The 22895-nt window shown below is 37.3% G+C and overlaps 1 protein-coding gene and 1 long non-coding RNA gene across 2 annotated transcripts in view; one reads left to right on the forward strand and one right to left on the reverse strand.

Annotated features, from left to right (window-relative positions):
- LOC121729686 (diacylglycerol kinase eta) overlaps window positions 1-22895 on the forward strand; it is a 192761-nt gene that overhangs the window by 133458 nt on the left and 36408 nt on the right. The gene's annotated exons all lie outside the window — the stretch shown is intronic.
- LOC121729693 lies at window positions 257-13312 on the reverse strand. Its single transcript, XR_006035993.1, has 3 exons — window positions 13262-13312; window positions 7827-7831; window positions 257-267 (listed from the first exon to the last, which is right to left on the reverse strand). It is a non-coding gene; the product is annotated as an uncharacterized LOC121729693 (long non-coding RNA).

Below are 22895 nucleotides of genomic sequence, written 5' to 3' on the forward strand. Positions count from 1 at the left end.
TGTAAAAGCCCGTAGTACGTTATAAGCTTACGAAGCTTTTGGCGAGCTTTTGTTTTTCATGAATTGTCCTCTTTTGTGTCCTAAATATTAAAAGCTCCGCGAATATTCGGAACTTCAAAAGCATAATTAAATTATCTCGTTGTTTGAGGCAAACTTTTGTGCCATATTTTATTGTTTGGGATGTCAAACGAACGAACAATGCATTTGTTTAAATAACTTTATGTTCCAAGCTTCAAATGAGACGAAATAATATGAAAAAGTTGAAAACTTTAACCCTCTTGCAAAATTGTTAATTTTACGCAGCGTGTTACTATTTATGATCCATTGTCGTTATGTGTCATGCGACATTTCCAGTAGGCCAGACAAAAACAATCAGACCTTAAATAGTTATTCTATGGATAAATATTTTTATTAGGATAGGAGTATATTGCATAAAACAAATATAATTTAGGATGAAACCGTTTAGTAATATATTCGAATGTTTAGTAATATTATATTTGAACGCCTCCGTGGTCTAGTGGTATAGAGCGCGGCTCTTGACTCGGAGGTCGTGGGTTCGATTCCCGCGTTGGAAACATGTTATTTCCACGTTTGGTTAGGACAATGCAGGCTGATCACCTGATTGTCTGACAAGTAAGATGATCCATGCGTCGGATGGGCATGTAAAAAGTCGGTCCTGCGCCTGATCTCTCGCCAGTCGTGTCGGTCTTCCGTCCCACTGGGTTATGAGAGTAAAGGAACAGAGGGTGCTCTTGTGTACTGCGCACACACTTGGACACTATAAAATTACTCCTGCGTAGCTGGCCTGGTTTCAATGAAATCGGCCACCGTCACCGAAACCGGTGTGGGAGCTATTATTATTCGATGTAGGCAAACTAATATAGTTTCGCTTTGCGACGTTAGCATAGGTAGAGGATTAATTTTCCAAGTGCCACTCTCAAACGAGTTAGGGGGCGTCCACAAATTACGTGAGGTGTTTTATGAATTTTTTGACCCTGGTGAGATTTCGTGAGATTTTATTCAACCACCCCTTCCCCCCACAAATCTCACGTGAGATTTTTCAAAATGTGGGTTTCTTACGTAAAAGTTTGTTTTGACAGTCAGTAGATTTGCTTTCGAACGAATTTGTGAATGATCTTAATCGTATTGAAACGATTACGCTTACGATTAAATCTTAAGCATACGTACAAGCCGGATGAAATGGACCAAAATAGTATTATTTTGTTAAGAAAAAAATTACGTGAGATTTGCCGAGCCCCCCCCCCCCCCTCTCCTCAACGTGAGATTAGATAAGATTTGACTCGACCCCCTTTCCCCCCCCCCCTAAATACCTAACGTAATTTGTGGACGTCCCTTTACATTATGCTCTGTGGAGACGTATGCGAGTCGTCGGTGTGTGATTGTCCGGTATCAGTAACGCGAACGCCGGAGACGCGCCGACCCGGATTGAGAGTAGGGTTGACGGGTCTAAAAAGTCTCCATACCTTTCAGATAAATCTGTTGAGAGCTTGGTATATAATAATTAATTTTAATAATTACTCAGAAAATTAAGTAACTGGGTTAAGTACATATTATATTTTTTTAAGTTCTAATATGGCCTAGCTATTTTAAATAATCCTAGGTCTGGCCGCGCAGCTTTTTTTTACACCAACATTGTATGGAAATTGCCTGATGTCCTTTATAATATTAGTATGTTTATTAAAAACAAGAGTGGAAACGAAACAGTAGGAGTTCAAAAATTTGTAATGCTCTAAGGAACATGCTTCACATTTCTAATAGTATTTTTAGTAACGCAACTGTCGCTTATTATAATAGGGAAGAAATCCTGGCTGACCTACCAGACGTGGTTTTTACTGTAAAACCAAGTAGCTATTAGGACTTGGCACTTGCCATTCGTCGTTTTTTCATAACATATTTTTTTACATTTTCGATGTAACAAAATTGTTTAAGTGTTTTTTTGCCGAGTTTCTTACGCCGGTTCTTCTCGCCGGATTAATTCCCGAACCGATGGAAGGCCTCAATGTAGACGTTCTAAAAGTATTAATTTTTGACCTATTTGGAAATATAAAGATTTTATTTTATTCGTTTTATTTTATACAAATAATATAAATTTAAGAAAGTTGTGTCAGCCCTACGAGCTATTTATTCGATTTCAGGGTAAGATTAAAGATTCCCATCTCAGCGCTGTCCATCAGTTAAATCCAAAGGGCGCCTCGAGGGTCCGCGGCGCCCTCCGACGCCCTGAACTCGATTTCTAGGGCGCCGCTAACTCAACTATAATGGACACTTTATGTAATGGCCCGGATAATATATCGTTGTGTCCAATTTGAAATATCTCGGGAAGTATTTCCATTTTGTTACTAAAATTAAATATAGTGATAGAATATACGCAGGGGACTTCGCAAAAACTATTTCACGTTTATTTTTGTGAAATAAATCAAATATCTGCGTACGGTTAAAAAAAATTACAATTTTGATATTAATGACTGGATATTCAATTAACGGTATTAATATTTTCATTACGAATTATTGTCGGCGAATGGTAAAGTTTGCGGAGTTTAAGTGAAGTGATGGTACGTACGTTCAACCGAATGGCCCGACAACACTCCAAAAATGTTATTCAAAAATGTATATTCTTTTGAATTAAACTCGGCCATATGTTTATAATAATAATAATATAATAATAATATCTTCACACCACGTCAGTCTGGCCCCGTGGTAAGTACCTGAAGGACTTGTGTTACGGGTACCAGACAACGGAAATATATTTAATACTTTTATACTATACATATATTTAAGATTTTTATTATATGATTCACATATTTAATACACATCCATGACCCAGGAACTTTGAAAACTTTTTGTTCCGTCGGCGGGATTCGAACCCGCGACCCCCGGCTTGAGCTACCAACAGCCCATATAATATGACACATATTTATATTTATATACAGTACTTTCTACATATTGTTAGTAAAATATTCGTAATAAATATTATTATTAGTCGACATAGGTATATATTCATTTCATAAACCAGAGTAATTCAACACCAATCAAATGTAAAATTTGTCCGACGGGCATATCGCACGGTTGACCGGTCAGTCAGCAGCATAAAGACGCCTTTGTGGCTTCAATGTTGCTCGCTTTGTTGCTCCCAAGCCGGTGAGTTCTGAAACTAAATAGATCACAATGTAGCGCCTCGAGCCACCGCGTTTACGGTTGAGTAAGAATGAGTATTATTGTCACGCTGAAATAAAACTTCAATAGACGTTAGGTGGAGCTGACTGAGTGAAAAAAATCGGTCAAGTGCGAGTCGGACTCGCGCACGAAGGGTTCCGTACCGTTATAGAGCAAAAGTAAGCCACAGATTGTGTTTTTTGCATGGGAGCTCCCCTCATTTTTCTTTTTTTATTTAATATTATAATTAATTATTAACGTACACATATAATAAAGGATTTTATAAAAAAAACAAGTGTCTAATTGTTACCATTATTGAAATCGAGCAAAAAAGGCCAAAAAAATCACGTTTCTTGTATGGAAGCCCCCCTTTATTATTAATTTTATTTTGTTTTTAGTATTTGTTGTTATAGCGGTAACAGAAATACATAATCTGTGAAAATTTCAGAAGTCTAGCTATAGCGGTTTTTGAGATATAGCCTGCTGACAGACAGACAACGAAGTCTTAGTAATAGGGTCCCGTTTTTACCCTTTGGGTACGGAACCCTAAAAAGTAAGTTAAGCGCCTTAAAACTCAGAAATAAATGTAGATTATGATAGCTGTAAATATTTAAATAATGGTATTTATGCGACTTAATTTACGCAGATTATAGTGAAAACGTCATTGTGAATTATTATAAGTTATAATATTATTTATAAGTAACTAGATGACGCCCGCAACTCCGTTGCCCCACAATTCTTTTGTCGCGTGGGAACTATACATTTTTCCGGGATAAAAAATTATCCTTTGTCCTTTCCCGGGACTCAAAGTATCTCCACACCAAACTTCAGCAAAATCGGTTTAACGCTTTGGGCGTGAAGAGGTAACAGGTAGACAGACGAAGTTAGTAAGTATGGATTGTATATCGGTTGAAATAGGGAGAGCGTTTTAAGAGATTGAATATTAATTCTTTGTTATAACCTGGCATTAGTACTTTTGATTCCGTAACTTATTTAATTTAAATGTAAAAGTAAGAAGAGTATAAGTAATTATATATTGGGATTTAAATTGCTTTTTGCAAAAATAAATTAACAAAGTTTGCTTAGGCTCGACGAACGCTTTCATGTTTTGTACCTGGCCTTCCTAATACTTGTGTAAATATTCAGGGCTTGTACCATGAAACTGTTTTGAGACTCAAACAATCGGACGGGAATGCCGCGTACTACTCTACACACACGTGAAATGACGTTGTGAGAGCAGGACGCGGCATTCTCGCCCAATTGTTTGAGTCTCAAAACGGTTTCGTAGTAGGCCTACAGCTTTGTGGTTCAGTGGGAACCGCGTCAGTTGGGGTCGCAGGTTTATATTTGCCGCAAAAATATTGACAGTGAATCATGGATATTATGTTGCAGTAATAAAGAAAGTATTATAGCATATTGCTTAGATCTGTACAAAAGTTGAAATTTGTAGGTAAGTGTGAGACTAGTATTAAAATGTTCATTTAATATTGAATTTTAAATTTTAATTATCTAAAGTGTTTTTGCGAAATATCATAATGAAACATGATAGGAAATATTCTAAGGGCCTTAATAAGGGACGGGATAATTTATTAAGAGCGGGCAGATTAGAAAACACAGCAAAGGTTTAAATTTTGCTGTGTTTTCTAATAATTATTACGATCCCGGAAGACGATTGACTCAAATGAAGTTGAGATTTATTTAATCATTGTATATTTATCTGATATTTGCCTAACGGAAAACACGATTCACTTACTTTGACTCGATAGTTTTATTTTTCGAAATTATGAATCTTTCTGGGATTTTCAAAAAATATTTGTTATACGTGGGAGAGCCATGCTTCGGCACGAATGGGCCGGCTCAACCGGATAAATACCACGTTCTCACAGAAAACCGGCGTGAAACAGCGCTTGCGCTGTGTTTCGCCGAGTGAGTGAGTTTACCGGAGGCCCAATCCCCTAACCCCTACCCTATTCCCTTCCCTACCCTCAACTATTCCCTTCCCTTCCCTTCCCTACCCTCCCCTATTACCCTATTACCTCTTAAAAGGCCGGCAACGCACTTGCAGCTCTTCTGATGCTGCGAGTGTCCATGGGCGACGGAAGTTGCTTTCCATCAGGTGACCCGTGCTCGTTTGCCCCCTTATTTCATAAGAAAAAAAAAACAATGATTGAGTTACTATCATTAAATAACTTGCACTACTACAATCACACACTTTATAAAAATATGATGGCTAAAGGCTACGAATAATAAAAAAAAAGAAGCAAAATTAAACTCAAAATTACATTAAACCTACATTACGCTATGCATATTCTACTTTAAAAAATGGTTCTTAATTTTTTTTAGTCTCGCTAAAACTCGAGTACGGCTGAGCCGATTTGGCCAATTTAGGTCTTGAAATATTTGTGGAAATCCAGGGAAGATTTATATTAAGCGGAAAGTGATACGAAGTACAATGAGTTAAGCAAAATATTACGTGAACTAGGAAATAGGACGAAATATAATATGAAGTATTAAGAAGTGGATATTTTGTAAAATCACAAAAGGACGAGTCCATTGTCCGGCTGAAGGGACAGACCCTGGGGCACCCTCGAGGGCCCTCAAAAGGGCCTAACTATACCCCACTCTACTTTCCCATTACACTTGTCATAGTTCTATCTTGAGAATTGAACAAAGGTCCAGCATTTACAAATGATGCAAAGATTTTGTCGAAAAAGACGCGTCACTCAACAAGACCTTATATCAAACATTAAGTAGTATGGTATTATTAATATTATAATGCGCGGGTGAAACCGCGGGCGCAGGTAGTTAGCGATAATAACTATTCATTATTTATCGCATTTTCAACATGGCAGCCGGTTTAGCAGGCACGTGCATGACAAGCGTAATCGCGACCCATTTATAGCCAAGTCCACACCGGGACCTGCCCGCTGCCCAGTGTTCCTGACAGCTCAGGACATGGAGCTAAATCCGTACTAATATTATAAATGTGAAAGTGTGTCTCTCTGTCTCTGTCTGGCGATACTTTGAGTCCCTTGAAAGGATGAACGGAAGTTTGGCGCAACGAAATTGCGGGAGTCATCTAGTATAATATAAAGCAGGGGTTCCCAAACTTATTTTGTCTAATATGAGAAAAAAAAATTTGGCGACCCTTTGACGTACTTTTAAATCGAAGCCTCTACCATAAAGTTAATATATTCCACTAGGTATATTAACTTTATGGCCTCTATACAACGCCCCCATTTTTTTTCTGGATCGCACACCGCCCCCCTTTAGGCTTCAGCGCCCACAAGGGGGCATTATCGTCCACTTTGGGAAAGGCTGATACTTTAGTATATATAGTTATTAAACACATTCTTGTTTATAACTTTGGGAGTTAACTGCGTAACCTAAACGGAATATAAAGTTGTCGTGAATTGATTGTGTTCGGTTCAAACTTAGCTTGTTACCCGCCCCGGGCTCCGAGCGAAGATCTCATCGGCTGGATAAATTGAAAATAAATTCCTCATCGGTCTAGATATTTCCAAGTTGAAATGCGATTATCGCTCTTGATGGAGTTGTAGATAGTTAGATGGATCAATTGTACTGATAGATATTTATGACTGGCTATTATTTCATTAGACTGTTTCGCAGTTAGTTATGTACGAATTTTATATAAGGTGGAATAAAATGTTAGGTTTAATTATGTATTCAGAACCCAAGGCCAAGAAAGAGCCATTACCATACAATACATTAATTATTACATGTTTAATTACTGTTCCGATATATTTCTTTTTTATTATCCGATAAAAATAACGCTTAAGCTTACAAGCACGGAAATGATAATGTTATTTTTTTTTTTATTATATAAGGGGGCAAACAAGCAAACGGGTCACCTGATGGAAAGCAACTTCCGTCGCCCATGGACACTCGCAGCATCAGGAGAGCTGCAGGTGCGTTGCCGACCTTTCAAGAGGTAATAGGGGAGGGTAGGGATGGGAAGGGAAGAGAATAGGGGAGGGTAGGGAAGGGATAGGGGATTGGGCCTCCGGTAAACTCACTCACTCGGCGAAACACAGCGCAAGCGCTGCTTCACGCCGGTTTTCTGTGAGAACGTGGTATTTCTCCGGTCGAGCCGGCCCATTCGTGCCGAAGCATGGCTCTCCCACGTATAACGTTTAATACCAGTTCCCGAACTGGTATTAAACCTAACTTAGAATTATTCTAAAAGTTTTAGGTTACAATTTAATTTCATTGTACTATTATTACACTACGTGCAACATATTAAAAACAAAGTACCTCAGCTGTATACATTATAATAATTATAATGTATTCATTATTATTATTACACACTGTGGATCTTTTTATTACTGAGAGGTCTACCGTGGCTTTTTGCATAACACTAAAACACATCAAAGCAAATTCCCTTTAAAATGCATAATATTATGTATGTATGTATGTATACAAGCTCTAAACAGTGCAGCGGTCGCGCCACCGCAAGCCCGTCCAATCTCTGAGCTGCGGTCGCCGCTGCTATTAACAGCTTTTACATTACGCGGTTCGACATCAGGTATCGTACCGACATCTCTCAGTCTCTCACACATATATTGTACGAGTGATTAAGGCGACGCCTTGATAATTTGGCTGTAGCGATATCGACTTTTCTCAGCAATGACTAAAGCTAAGAAGTTCATTGTCAGTATTCATCATGTCTTTGTCTTTGAATTATCCATCCATAGTATAACACGATTGGTCAACTATTTTAACACAGAATAATCAATCAAAAAGACCTCTGTAAATAAAGGGATTCTAATTTTGCCAACATAGGAGAGTGATTTAAGCCTCCAAAATTTGTACATAGGTTGGTTCAAGCATACACTTTAATTTGCCCATAGCTTATATGAAATATATTTATGGTTTTTAAATTACGCGACAAAAACCATTTTGTCGCTTACGCCCTTTCCATTTCTTGCTTTCTATGAGAGGCCGGGCAATTTCTTAACATTAGAAAAACGCGCTTACGTGACTTAATATCAGCTTCTGCAGTTTTTTAATGAATGTCGGTGTCGTGTGATGTAAAAACGCCTTAACATTATACAAACTAGCAAAAACTATAAACAGAGTTAAAATAGCATAAATACAACGTTTCTAGTAACTAGTGGTTTAGAGCTTGACTATCGACCGATTTCGGTTCGATTCTCGCATTGGAAGAACTTAAAAGTTGTTTTAGTTCATGACAATGCGGGCTTACCATCTGATTTTCTGATGTTGCAGAGTTTTTAAGCTGTAGCATAACTTTTGTAGAGGGCTTTAAGCGCGGCGACCGAACCAAGAAATACCGTAACGACAATAAACCTAACACCCCCACTCCGGCTGCGGCGTTGCCGTGCATCGTCTAACGTATTTTCAGTTCGACAGACTAGAGCACGGTGTTTGTGTGCGTGCGACTAGACGTATGCGAATTATAAACAGCCGAGTGAGTAATATAGTACGAAACCAGAAGGTACCCTACATTTTTCGGGTTTCTACGTCAATTTTGACATTGTTGGCTTACTAGTTAGTAGTTACTGCAAAATCAGCACAAATAGAATTAAGTTCCAAAACAGTCCTAATCTGAATTCAATACATAAAAACATACATACGGTTGAATTGAGAAACCTCCTCCTTTTTGGAAGGCGGTTAATCATTATATTGATTCTAGCCAGCCATTATTCGTCGTAGCGCTGCTACGTAATTTCGTAGCGCCGTAGCGAGTGCTACGCCGATGGCTCTACAGCACTCGTGAGCCGTGATGAGCGATAATGAGCTCTATTGTTCTCGATATACGATTGACATTCCTCTTGATGTCAATTATTCATTTCAATAGCAGAACACTCTTGTTGTTGCTATTGACATAAATGCTTTGTTTTTTAAAATAACTAGCTGTCCCGGCAAACGTTGTTTTGCCATAAAATGATTTTCCCTGTTTTCCTGCTTTTCTCTTGTAGTTTTTTCTGAATTTTTTTTTCTATAGACCTCACGGAGCCCGAGACCTTTCCAACGAATGCAAAACCGTGGAAATCGGTTTGTGCGTTCTGGAGTTATACCGTCAGGAAGGAAAACCCGACTTATTTTTATATATGTATTAGATAATTCGATAAATGTACATTTTAAAAATCCGCTAGTACAGTCCCTCGGTAATAGAATTTTATATTGTTTATTAAAATATTAACTCAGTTGAAGGTTTTACGGAGATTTTTTTAAATATGATATTTTTGCTAGAACGGACCCTCGCAAATATAATGTAGTACATATATTATATTATGTTTAAAAACTTAAACAATTCGTTGTTTATTATCAAGTACAGAAATGAATTATAAGATCATCTATTTTGCTTTAGTCCCCTTCCTTAAGAAAGTTGCGAATTGTAAAATGTATTTGTTATTCACACATTTCACGAGCGGGATATAAATTTCAAAGAGCTTTTCATCAACCTGATGGGACGTTTTCGTGATAATATTGAAGTTATCTCGCGTCAGGAGCAGGCCCGGCCCGGGACGGTGCCCAACAAAGGACCTATTTTTATCTCCCAGCATTCAAATAAGAAAATTCTTTGACCCGTTTTATATTTCATTTCGTTTATATACAGGTCTTCAGAAGTTATCTATTGTAATGAGTAGCACCGTAAGAGTAAGAAATATTAAAAAGATTCTATACTTATCTTTCTCTCTCTAGCAGCAGGCTTTAAAAGAGGTATCAAGGATGTAGGTGTCATGGCTGCCAAGCTGATGTGGGATTGGGCGGGTCACGTTGGCCGTATGCGTTCCGACCGCTGGGCAAGGATCTCAACAGAGTGGGCACCCGAAGACGGACGCCGCCGCCGAGGCCGGCCTAGAAAAAGATAGCGTGATGAGCTGGAGGCATACCAGCCAGGCGGGCCAGCGGTGGCGCAGGAGACAGACAGATGGAAGTCTTTGGGGTAGGCCTTTGCCCAGCAGTGTGACAGTTTAGGCTCATAATAATAATGATATACTTATTTTATTAATATATATTATTAATTGCGCCAAAATTCGTTTACCACGTGGGAACCATACATTTTCCGAAACAGAAAGTGTCCTATGTCACAGTATAACAATATGAAGAATATGACATATCCCTACAGTAGTGAAACGAATGTACTTGCGCAGAGCAACGGAGGAGTACCCGAGGGGAAGCGGGCGGCGCGGGCCCGCGTACACAAACTCGCGGCGTTTGTATACCTACGCCCACAGGGGTGCGTTGGCGCGTTGTCTACGAATTTTGTGTTGTAAAACGATAACTTATCTTATAAACAATGGGATATTATAATAAATCTTCAGTGTACGGATGTAAATCTGATTCAAAAAACAAAAAGGATTTAAATTTTCATAAATATCGGCTCACAGTTTACACTAATATTGTGTTGGCCTTGGCGGCATTTATTTGTATCTCTGTTCTATTGTTTACGTTGTAAGAAGTGTAATAAATTAAAAATCTGTCAAATACCCTGTTACATACTAATTAGTACCTACCTAGCTAGGTACACACACCAAGTGTAACATTTTGTCCTGTGGACCGCCCTTACCGCGCACATAATAAGAGTTTTAACCAGGGATGTTAGACGGCCACTTGGAAATCCTTGTATCGAGCTGGCTGAAAAACTGGTATCGGAGACAGAAAACTGGTACCTACGCCTGTGCTCCGCTCCGGCGCTGCGAATAGTGATGACAAACTGTGTCGGAAGTCGCATCCCAGTGGAAAAAAATAATATTTTAATTTCGTATACTGTTAATAGAGGGCAGTAATCATCAAACGCACAGAAGAAATATCATTTTGAACTGCATTATCTTTTTGATATTATACTGCATAATTCGGGTATAAAATGTAAAATATATTGAAAAAAATAGATAAATGATTCATTTAGAAGATTTTTGTAAGAATCGAGGGTTCGTTTGCTTAGCCAAACAATGGAAAAGAAGTCTGAAGTAAACAAATTGAGATTTCGAAAAAACATTTTTACACACAACGTAACTGTTTATCGAGACTGCTTGCTATAAAAAAGTTTTATATTATAAAGGAAATCTGATTGGAATGTTTTTTTACATGCATCTTTGAAATTTGCCGGTTATTCTATATGGTCAGTGTATTTTGGTCGGTCAAAGGCCAATCTTGGTATTTTTGCGTACAAGAACCAAGTAGTCTTGGTACATGGTACGTGGAACCAGAACCTGGTATGTGTACCAAGAAATTGGTACGTCTGACGTCCCTGGTTTTGAAGTGCTTCTCTTACACCTGACGTGTGATTAATTATTGGATGTTTTATATATTCTAAATTTTGAATGCGTCTTCATTGTTAACCCTTCGATCGTGATTCGTGGATCCTTGGAAATCTATTGTTATTCTATTGTGTCTCCCTCACCGGTGAGCTTATGGGGCTTGATGGGTTAATTAAATTTTTAAATAGAGAACTAAAATCATTTATAAATAAAGTTTCACGTAAATATCTGGCAGTACGACATAATATTTAAATAATAAATATAACACGCTGATTAAACAGATTAAATGATAACATTTGCATTACAAGCACAATATTTTATTTTTATTTTATTTTCCGTTCCGTGGCAACCCTGGCATATCTGCTCGGTACCTGTCATCGGTGGCGGCATCGTGCGACATCAAAGGCGTTTCGTTACTGTAGGGACTAATATAATATTGCTATACTGTGCCTATGTCCTTTCCTGGGACTCAAAGTATCTCCATGCCAAATGCGATAAACACTTTTGGCAATGGCGCTGCGGGCCTCATCTAGTTGTTAAGGGGGCGACTAACCCTAAAGTATCGATTTTATAATTCATTTTCATACTTGAAAATAAGCCCCGAATTGTTTCATTTTCTAAAATTAGACACTACATTACACACTACTACATACAATCCGCTTGGTCGATCTCTCAATGATAGAATTTTATACAATGTGTTAAAATATTAACTTAGTTCAATGCACGGTTATGGCAATATATGAAAAATTCGTGAAAATTTAGTTGCATCTTTGTGATTTTTTTCTATCGAGCAAAAACACGATATTTTTCCGAGAATTCGATCTGAGCAAAAACACGATATTTTTGCTCAGATCGAATTCTCGGAAATATATTTCCGAGAATTCGATCTGAGCAAAAACACGATATCTTAAAATTTTCTCGATAGAAAAAAATCACAAAGATGCAACTAAATTTTCACGAATTTTCGGAATATATTTCCGAGAATTCGATCTGAGCAAAAACACGATATCTTAAAATTTTCTCGATAGAAAAAAATCACAAAGATGCAACTCAATTTTCACGAATTTTTCATATATTGCCATAACCGTGCATTGAACTAAGTTAATATTTTAACACATTGTATAAAATTCTATCATTGAGAGATCGACCAAGCGGATTTTTAAAATGTTGTATATTTATCGAGTTATTGAGAAAAAACTAATTTTGATAAGAATCCGCGTCGTTCTTTTTCACCTGGCATATGAAAGACGGGCGTGAGTGTGAAGAGAGAGGGACGATGTTTGATTTTTGGGGTTAGTCGCCCTCTTAATAATTATTATAATACTTTTTTTTGGTATTCAGAAATTTTCAATACTTAGTATTTTATACAAAATTCGTGAGTCCCAAATGAATTCTTCAGGTGAACGTTGAAAAATCAGAATTTAATTTGTTTTTGTACATTAATAAAGAAAAATAATTTACTCAACAAATTTTTGCAGGTTAGTTAATGTAAAAATATATTTAAAACAAAGCAAACTGACCTTTAAAGATAATAGGATAAGAAAGTTTTATCACAATATTCTTTGAAACTCCATTGAACACTGTTCAGAACTTAGACAATTAGTTGTTGACTTAGCGGGCACCTAGACGATCAATTGCATTGTCAATATCACGCTTCAATTTTATTGAATAGTTTATTTGACAATTAGATTGAAGGCGTGCGATGTTCAATAGCTTTGTCCACACTGTGCCTTTTTCTGTTCGTCAAGGGTATGCGATATAGCGAAGTCAACAGCGAAAGGCATGCCCGCGACGCATGCCCTCTGATCGTATCCGAAAAACAAAAATGACAATATGACAAGATGACGAAAATTGAAGAGGAAAGCGGATAGTGTTGACATAGCTAATCTCAACACTAGACGGTCTATAAAATTACGCAATACGCAATACGCGGCAAAATTACTCGCCTTGGGGCCCGCTAAGTATAATATTATGGTTTTAACATTTTAGTCAATAAAGTATACTAGAGATCGCCCAATGGTCGAAATTCGACCTTAGTTTTAACGATATTAGGACTACTACCTAAGTATATTTTGTAAAACAATATTGACTTTATTATATTATTTTTTTCAACTCTTGTCTCTGGGACTCAGCTGATCTCATACTGGCCGTGTAAGCATTGTCTAATAGTATCTACGATTCAATAAAAAAAACTATAATTCATTTTCAATTTGTCACCTTGTTGTCAACAGACTTCAACCATAAATAAAAGAGTATAATTCCTATGTATAGGCTTGTCACTCAAAAATCTGTCATTTTTCCTAGTGTGATTGTTGTAGTGTGTGTAGGCTCTAAAACAGGTATCAAGGATGTAGGTGTCAAGGCTGCCAAGCTGAAGCGGGATTGGGCGGGCCACGTAGGCCGTATGCATTCCGACCGCTGGGCAACGATCTCAACAGAGTGGGCACCTGAAGACGGACGCCGCCGCCGAGGCCGGCCTAGAAAAAGATGGCGTGATGAGCTGGAGGCATACCAGCCAGGCTGGCCAGCGGTGGCGCAGGAGAGATACAGATGAAAGTCTTTGGGGGAGGCCTTTGCCCAGCAGTGGGACCGTTTAGACTTATAATAATAATAATAATTTATCTACCTTACCATAACTAACCTGAGAAATACAAAAATAATATTACCGAAATAAAACTTATACAGTAAAATATCCAAACAAAAAAAATATGTTAAACTCGGTGATAAAACTGAAGTATTCTTGCAAAAAAAAAAAACTTTGCCCCAGTTCGCGGGTAACAATGCTGGTAATTAAAAATCTTTGCGACATTCAAATGTTTCGGCTGTTTGCCGGAAAATGAATATTCCCGACTTTTGTCTGTAATTTTGCAGTCGGACTGCATAAAATTTGTTTATTTTGAAAGACAAGGCATACTTACAGAAAAAAGGCATACAAAAAAAGAGTACGGTTTAAGTGAATAAAAATGTCATTTTTATTTGAGAATTTTTAAGCTGAATAGAGCTAAAAAAGAGCCTAACAAATTATTAAAATTAATAGAATGAAGTGTGTCATAATACGAGGCATTATACGATAGCATTATACGAGGAAAAAGTAGGTACTTAAGCATTGTAGAAGTCTTCTTTCATGCTAAGAAAATAATCTAAAGCCAGCCAAAGTACCGATTACTATTTTTAAAATCTAATTTAAATAATATATTTTAGTTGGGACAGGAAACAATATTAGAATTATTCTTTCGAAACTAATGTAGTCAAACCGAATGTCTATCAAAACACGAAGCGAAAACCAATTTGTGATTCGCACTTGTTGCGAAATATGTTTGATGAGTGAACGCGAAAATCTGACGTATATTTTTTTAATGGAACTCGAAAATTCCATTTAATACCGACGATACTGTCGTAGTTTAGTGGGAAAAATATTTAGAACGGAGTAGAATACTGTGTGTAATTTTTTTAATTTTATTTATTAGAATATTGAGAGAGAGTTTTACTTTGGAGACTATAATATATGTTTATCTTATATATAAAATTCTCGTGTCACAATGTTAGGCCGCGTACTCCTCCGAAACGGCTTTACTGATTTTAACCAAATTTTATACGCATATTCAGTGGGTCTGAGAATCGGCTATTGGGTACTTTTTATATTGAATATCGATAAGTGCATTTGTTGAATAAATACTAGTAAATTATTACAACTCGAGATTGACGGCTACCATTGTTTGTGCGACGGGATAGCGATGGGCGTTGCCATGGCGACATACTTATTTAGTCACTTCAACAAAATAATATGGTTGAAATTATCCGGTGTATGTCATGTGTATGTATTATATATTTCTCTATGTGAGAAATACTTTATATGGCAAAGCAAAGTTTGCCGGGACAGCTAGTTATAGATAAAAATGAATCCATTTTTAACTTAGTATTGGCATCACGCTTTAAAGGCTGGATAGTTTTTTAAATGAAATGTGGCCTCGATAGATATATAATATGGCGCCCAGAACTTCGCTGCACAAAAATCCTCGCACCATACATTTTTCCGGGATAAAAAATATATTTTGTCCTTCCCCGGGACTCAAAGTATAGGCATGCCAAATTTCAGTAAAATCGTTTCAGTGGTTTTGGCGTGAGAAGGTCACAAACAAACGGACTCTATCATTTATAATGTTAGTAGGAGTATAAGCCACGAGAATAAGCATTTAATGCTTTTAACACGTTCAAAGTGCGGGGAACCACTAGCAGATAAAAGAATTAATATGAAGTAGCTTTCGTCCCATCCAGTCTCTATCATTGATGCCAGAATAAATTCAGATCTATAAGGATCTTGCCGTTACATTTATTAACACGCCTTTATTAGTTTGGGTTTGTATGTATTTAACGGAATCTGCACGATTTTTACGTATCTCCAGTAGTCTAGTTAATTCGAAATTGAAAATAGGTATTTTAAAATGTAGTGCTGTCTCACCAATATCAAGTCTCCCACCGCAGAGCGCGATAGAAACAACACGACAAAAGTTCTAATAAAAGAACAGAAAATCTTCGATTCGTTGTCCGCTGATTACTTCTCCAAAACTTAACCGATTCAAGTACTTTTTTCATTTAGAATTAAAACAAGGCTTGAGCTGTGTTCCTATGTTTTATTTTTTTTGTATATTTTAGCCAGTTTTGTTTTCTGGGTGTTTGAACACAAAGGAAAATCTTGCCATTTTTTTGAGTTTTTGGACGTTCTTATCTTTTTTAATAATAAAATTATGAGAAAAAAAGAAAACATAGGGACATGCTAATAGTAGCCATAGATATTAAGGAAAAAAATCATAACTCTACCGGCATTATCCAGGGAGGAAACAGGCGACAGCGTTTGTATAGAAAAACGGCGGTGTGGACTCCTCTTAAGAGCCAATGACAATAATTTGTTAACATTTTTTTTATCGAATAATCCTAATAAAAGATGAATATAAATGAAGCGTGGTTTTTTTTTAGTTTTTTTTCACTATTATTATTAACAAAATACGATTAAGCATAGACACAAAGCATACAATATCATAACCCTTCCATGGCAGAAGGTTTTAAAATTAACTAAGCACCTGGGTATGGTTTAAGTGAAATAATGAGCCGACTAGCCGTAACTCGTAAGCCGCGGCTTATGAGAGCTCGCGGTACGACAGAATTTATTGCTCGGTAAAGAACTCTACTGTATTATATTAATGGTGGGGGATTTGGACTCGTAAATAAGACAGAGAAACGAGTTTTTTTTTTTTTTTTTTTTTAAATGAAATAACGAGCAAACGGGTCACCTGATGGAAAGCAACTTCCGTCGCCCATGGACACTCGCAGCATCAGAAGAGCTGCAGGTGCGTTGCCGGCCTTTTAAGAGGGAATAGGGTAATAGGGGAGGGTAGGGATGGGAAGGGAAGGGAATAGGGGGTGGGTAGGGAAGGAAATAGGGTAGGGGATTGGGCCTCCGGTAAACTCACTCACTCGGCGCTGTTTCACGCCGGTTTTCTGTGAGAACGTGGTATTTCTCCGGTCGAGCCGGCCCATTCGTGCCGAAGCATGGCTCTCCCACGTATACGAGGTAAAACATAAATGTATCTATACTAATATTATTTAGGGGAAGTGTGTTACTTCTTGTCGTCCGAACCGCTGAACCGATTTTGCTGAAATTTGGTATGGAGACACTGTGAGTCGTGGGAAAGGATATAGAATACTTTTTTTATCCCGGAAAAATATACGGTCACTGCGCAATAAACGTCTACACACTAGATGACGAGTATTTTTTTTTATCTATGGACGCTTCACACCACGTCAGTCTGGCCCCGTGCTAAGTACCTGAAGGACTTGTGTTACGGGTACCAGACAACAGAAATATATTTAATACTTTTATACTATAGATATATTTAAAAATTTTATTATTATATGATAGACGTTTTTAATGACCCAAGAACATTAAAAACTTTTTGGGTGGGATTCGAACCCGCGACCCCCGGAATGAGCGTTGCCAACACGCCCAACCACGGAGGTCGTTACACCAGATAACGCCCATCTAATGTGTATATACTCGTAAGTGGCGAATGCTGTTTCTTCTTCAGAGGAAAGTCCTAGCTTGTGTTATAGAAGATACCAAAGTGGCGGTTTTTTTTAAATATCAGAGGTAAGATAAGCCAATGGGAATAGAGCAATTGGAGTTACGTGCTGCTGATAGACCATCTTTATGTAACTTTAAAGCTAACGCCTAGGTGGTCTAGTGATATAGAGCGCGGCTCTTGACTCGGAGGTCGTGGGTTCGATTCCCGCATTGGAAATATGTTATTTCCAAGTTTGATTAGGACAATGCAGGCTGATCACCTGATTGTCTGACAAGTAAGATGATCCATGCGTCGGATGGGCATGTAAAAAGTCGGTCCTGCGCCTGATCTCTCGCCGGTCGTGTCGGTCTTCCGTCCCACTGGGTTATGAGAGTAAAGGAATAGAAAGTGCTCTTGTGTACTGCGCACACACTTGGGCACTATAAAATTACTCCTGCGTAGCTGGCCTGGTTTCAATGAAACCGGCCACCGTCACCGATTTCGGTGTGGGAGCTATTACTATTGTTATTTATGTAACTTTAAAATAACTTCATAGAGCAAAACAATACACCACACAGTATTGCATTCAGTATTGGCCATGGTAAAGTACTCGCTTTGATTATTGTGTTATTTTAGGCGTTGCTTTTGAAGGACTTTATGTGTTGCCATAACTGATTCCTACTTGATACTGGATTTCAAAACTTATTTTACCAGTTTAATTTATTAAATTTTAACAACAACGGATTGTGGACGTGTGGTAAACGAATTCCCAACGCAACAACTCATAAACCAGAATTAGAATTGACATAAATTAAACCACGTCGCGAAAACAATGTAGTAACAAACTACGTACAGTCTACTACAACAGTCGTACAACATTTCGTCTTTATTACTGTAGTAATAAGGTCGAGTTGCGATTAAACACGTCGGGAACACGAAAACGTAGACTTTGTTGAGGTTTGTTGAAAAACATTACCGCGAGCGTATATTAATATTGTTCAAAGTTTTACGCCGCAGAGCGAACACTGAAGTATGTTAGATGTGTTGGTAGCGATTCTTGTGTAATACGAGAACCATTAAACATGGACGGTTCCAGGGTGGACGGATCACAGGGGACATGACAGCAATTGCAACATCTATACTGGTATTATCTGCGGGTGAAACCTGGGGGGTGAGCCAAGATATTTTCTTTATTGCTTCTTTATAGAATCGCCGATCAAAATGTATGGAATTGACATAAGACGAGTCGAACGTCAACGTCGCGTTATATTAACGAACGCTAATGTCAATTCCATACATTTTGGTTAACGATTCAATATCGAAGCTATAACGAAAAAGTTTTGGCCAAATGGCCTGGAGTCCTGAAACACAGAGTTTCCTAGCTTAGGCCCCAGTTCACAAAATTATTATTATTGTTTATGTTAATCAATATTTTGTTGTTTTGTCAATGTTGTGTGAAGAATAAAACATTTTATCTCAGCATACCAAACGTAGGCCAAAATATCAACTATCGATTTTTCTCTTCGTTATACAACGTCTGATGCTATAACATATAATGACTCAAGCACACTTCCTCACCGCATATGGCAAACCGTTTGCCGGGACTAGTACAAATATAAATATGATACGATTACCGTAATAAATAACACATAAGTTGTCTTGGAAATCAAATTAATAAGTGGGCAAAGTTTTGACATCCATTTCGGTCTAGAATCTCTAGATATATATTTTTATCGTGAAAAAGTTGTACCGACCTCGAAAGAAGCCCACGCTAGGCCAGGAGCTTAATATAAGTTTGGATCGACTTACACTTTGCTGAAAATACTGGCCGACAAGAAAACTTTTTGTTTTTAAATTCTGTCCAAAGTACCTAAAAATTTAATTGTATGAAGCGCTTGTTGCGTCTAATACAAAATACGAGTTATTTTGTTGTTAAAGATAATACGACGAAGCAGGCTTAGTACCATGGACGTACCGAGGGGGGCAGGGGGGGCAGCTGCCCCCCTGGATCATGTTGGCGTCCCTACTAAGTATATTATCTAGTACTCATCATCTATAAAATTAAAAATAATAAAACGAATTTTTGCCATTTGTTTGCAATACAATATTTTTACAACTAAAAATTATTATTTTTTTATTCTTTATAAACACCTAGCTTATAAAAATCTTATTTGCCCCTCCCTGGCCCAGAATCTGCGTAATTTGCCCCCCCCCCCCCCCTTGCCCAGAACCTGGGTAATTTGCCCCCCTCTGGCCCAGAACCTGGGTACGCCCATGCTTAGTACAAAATAATATAATAATAATAATAATATCTATGGATGCTTCACACCACGTCAGTCTGGCCCCGTGCTAAGTACCCGAAGGACTTGTCTTAAAGGTACCAGACAACGGAAATATATTTAGTACTTTTATACTATACATATACGGTCTATTTAAGATATTTATTATAATATACACAATACACATATTATTTAATACGTGTATTGTGTATGATTACTAAGATGTTGGTCTGTCTGCCTCCAGGCTGTATTTTTAGAAGTCTGTTAAAAATAGATGGATGTACATTGTTAAGAGACCGGCAACGCACCTTCAGCTCATCTGATGTTGCGGGTGTCCATGCAGGGCGGCGGTAGGGTTGCTTTCCATCAGGTGGCCCGTTTGCTCGTTTGCCCCCTTATTTCATAAAAATAAATTGCACGTACCTAGTATCAATACGCACCTTGAGAATACGGTATGCATTATACACAACGAAATCTCATACATTATTCTGTTTGATTTTATATTAACGGTCGCACCCAGAAACATTTAATGATTACTTAAGTTTAATGAAAAATTTGATTTGATATATAATAATAATAATATCTTTGGACGCTTCCGCTTGTTCCGTCGGCGGGATTCGAATCCGCGACCCCCGGCTTGAGCTACCGACAGCTCGCCCACTGAGCCACAGAGGTCGTCATATATATTGAGTTTATGTCAAAATCTTCATTAATTAAGGTCTTGTTAAATTTTTGAATGCGGTCGGAAGCCATTTTTCTTACTGGTTCGTCTCCCCTGTGTCTCGGCGCAACACGTGCGTCGCGAAGCTCGTGCGGCGTGTAATGTGAGCTTACGGAAAGCTCCGCTAAAAGCTCTTACATTGTCTCTTTGTGTTTTTACAGTTATTCAGCGTTGAGTTAATATATTTTAAGTTATTATGGAAATTATGCTCTGGAAATATTTGTAGTAATATTAGATGGTAAACCGCACCGTGCGTCACCACAAAATATTAAATAGCTTTGTGGTAAAGCTATTTTGTGTTGACGCACGATAATAGAGAACGTGCAGGAGCTACATAGTTCAACATGAAAGTAAATAATCTCGTTAAATTAAGATATATACTAAATTAAAAGTATTACGTCATAATATGATAATATTATAGTGTACAGATTATTAAAACTAAGTGATAATACTTGTGTGTGTTGCGGGTGTGTATATTGTGTCCTTTATAGAATTCTTTTATTCACTTTTCATTTTTATGATTCTATGAGAAACGCCCAAACTTCATTATTTTGCATAAACAAAAAAGGCACTCCTTCGGAGCTGCAACTTTCACAGTGAACTCCATATATTATTTTAAGGGATACAATATACATACAAGCACCAAATTACTAATACTAATTCAAGAGCATGTCAGAATTACGCAACTGTATAGCCTAGACTATGTATAGACATTAATAGACTAAAGACTCTATAGTGTAATGTGCTCACTGCTCGTACTGTATTATGATTATGTGAACTATAAAGCTCGCTCTCCGCAACTAGCGGCTATGCAGTGCACTACACAGACGCTGAAACCTAATTGCAGATATAATAACGTTAAGAGTACACTTGCTCATGACAGAAATAGGACGACTCTATGTAATAGTTACTTAATCAAAGGTTAGAAATATCAAAATTAACTGATAATTAACATAAAAGAATATGGTCATCAGAAGTGAGGATAGTTAAATAAAAAATATATAGACGATAGAATATGTTTATTGTCGGTCCAAGGCCCTACCACTGGTTCAGTGACCTTCCCACCGAGAAGAACTAGCAAGAAACTCGGTGGGTCTAAATATTCTTTTCAACAGTATAAATTACAATACAGAACACAGTACACACAACAATCAAGTCACTAACAATCATAGCAAAGGCATAACCAATAATCAAATAACATTTAAGAAATATTATCCACCTAATAATTAACACAAAGCAACACAAATACAATAAAATATGGCGGATAATAATTACAATAGAAAAGTACTTAACTCACTGTTCAGCCGTCTCCAGGTCACCAGGGAAAGTGACCCAATTACGACTTTCTATGGCTTATATATCCCGGGTTTGGCTATGACCAGGGGATATTTCCATCTATTGGCTAAACCCATTGACCAATCAATAATAAGTCAATATTATATCTTGTATGATATTTTAATTATTAAATATTATTTTAATTTGACCGGAAATATTCCCTTTATCCTATCAGCCAACCATAACATTTCTATTGGATAATACATTGTGTCAGCCCTCAAAACGTTTTATTTGTCATTTAAGTATTTATGTTCGAAATATCCTAGATATTTCGAACAATACATTTATAACATATCTTTAATTGAAACAATATTATAAATAACAACTTCTAACTGAAATAAACATTAAGTGTCGATAATTAGATAAATAAGTATCTAAATGAACCAAAGTTTCACAGATAATAATCATTTTTATCTACTTCGAGGTGCATATTTCACAGATAACAAATACTTTCATCTTCTTCGAGGTACAGCTAAATAACCTAGTTATTTGCCACATTTTTGATAACCTTACTTTTCAAATTATTGTAATTTCTTTATTCCTTTGTTTAATTGTTACTATTATAATCTCAATTCTATATTGTTATTTCATTTTCTAACACACACATAATACTCTATGACATATTATTTTGTTATGGTTCTCGAAATACGTACGGTGATAAAAAATTAAACGAAAATATTTAAAGACCTATAAATTTTATACAGAAGTGTCCAAGGTCGATATAATAATATTTTAATAGAGAAGAATAGAATATAAAATAGAAATGAGACTATGCTGTAGTGCTGCGTTGTAGTCGGTAAAGTAGTTTACCGACTACAACGCAGCACCAATATACTTATAGAGTAAGTAAACCGAAAGGACATCGCATTAGATCAACGCCTCCGTGGTCCGTGGTTAAGAGCGTGGCTCTTGACTCGGAGGTCGTGGGTTCGATTCCCGCGTTGGAAACATGTTATTTCCAAGTTTGGTTAGGACAATGCAGGCTGATCACCTGATTGTCTGACAAGTAAGATGATCCATGCGTCGGATGGGCGTGTAAAAAGTCGGTCCTGCACCTGATCTCTCGCCGGTCGTGTCG

Source organism: Aricia agestis, chromosome 8 (genome assembly GCF_905147365.1).
Source record: "Aricia agestis chromosome 8, ilAriAges1.1, whole genome shotgun sequence".
Taxonomy (NCBI): Eukaryota; Metazoa; Arthropoda; class Insecta; order Lepidoptera; family Lycaenidae; genus Aricia; species Aricia agestis.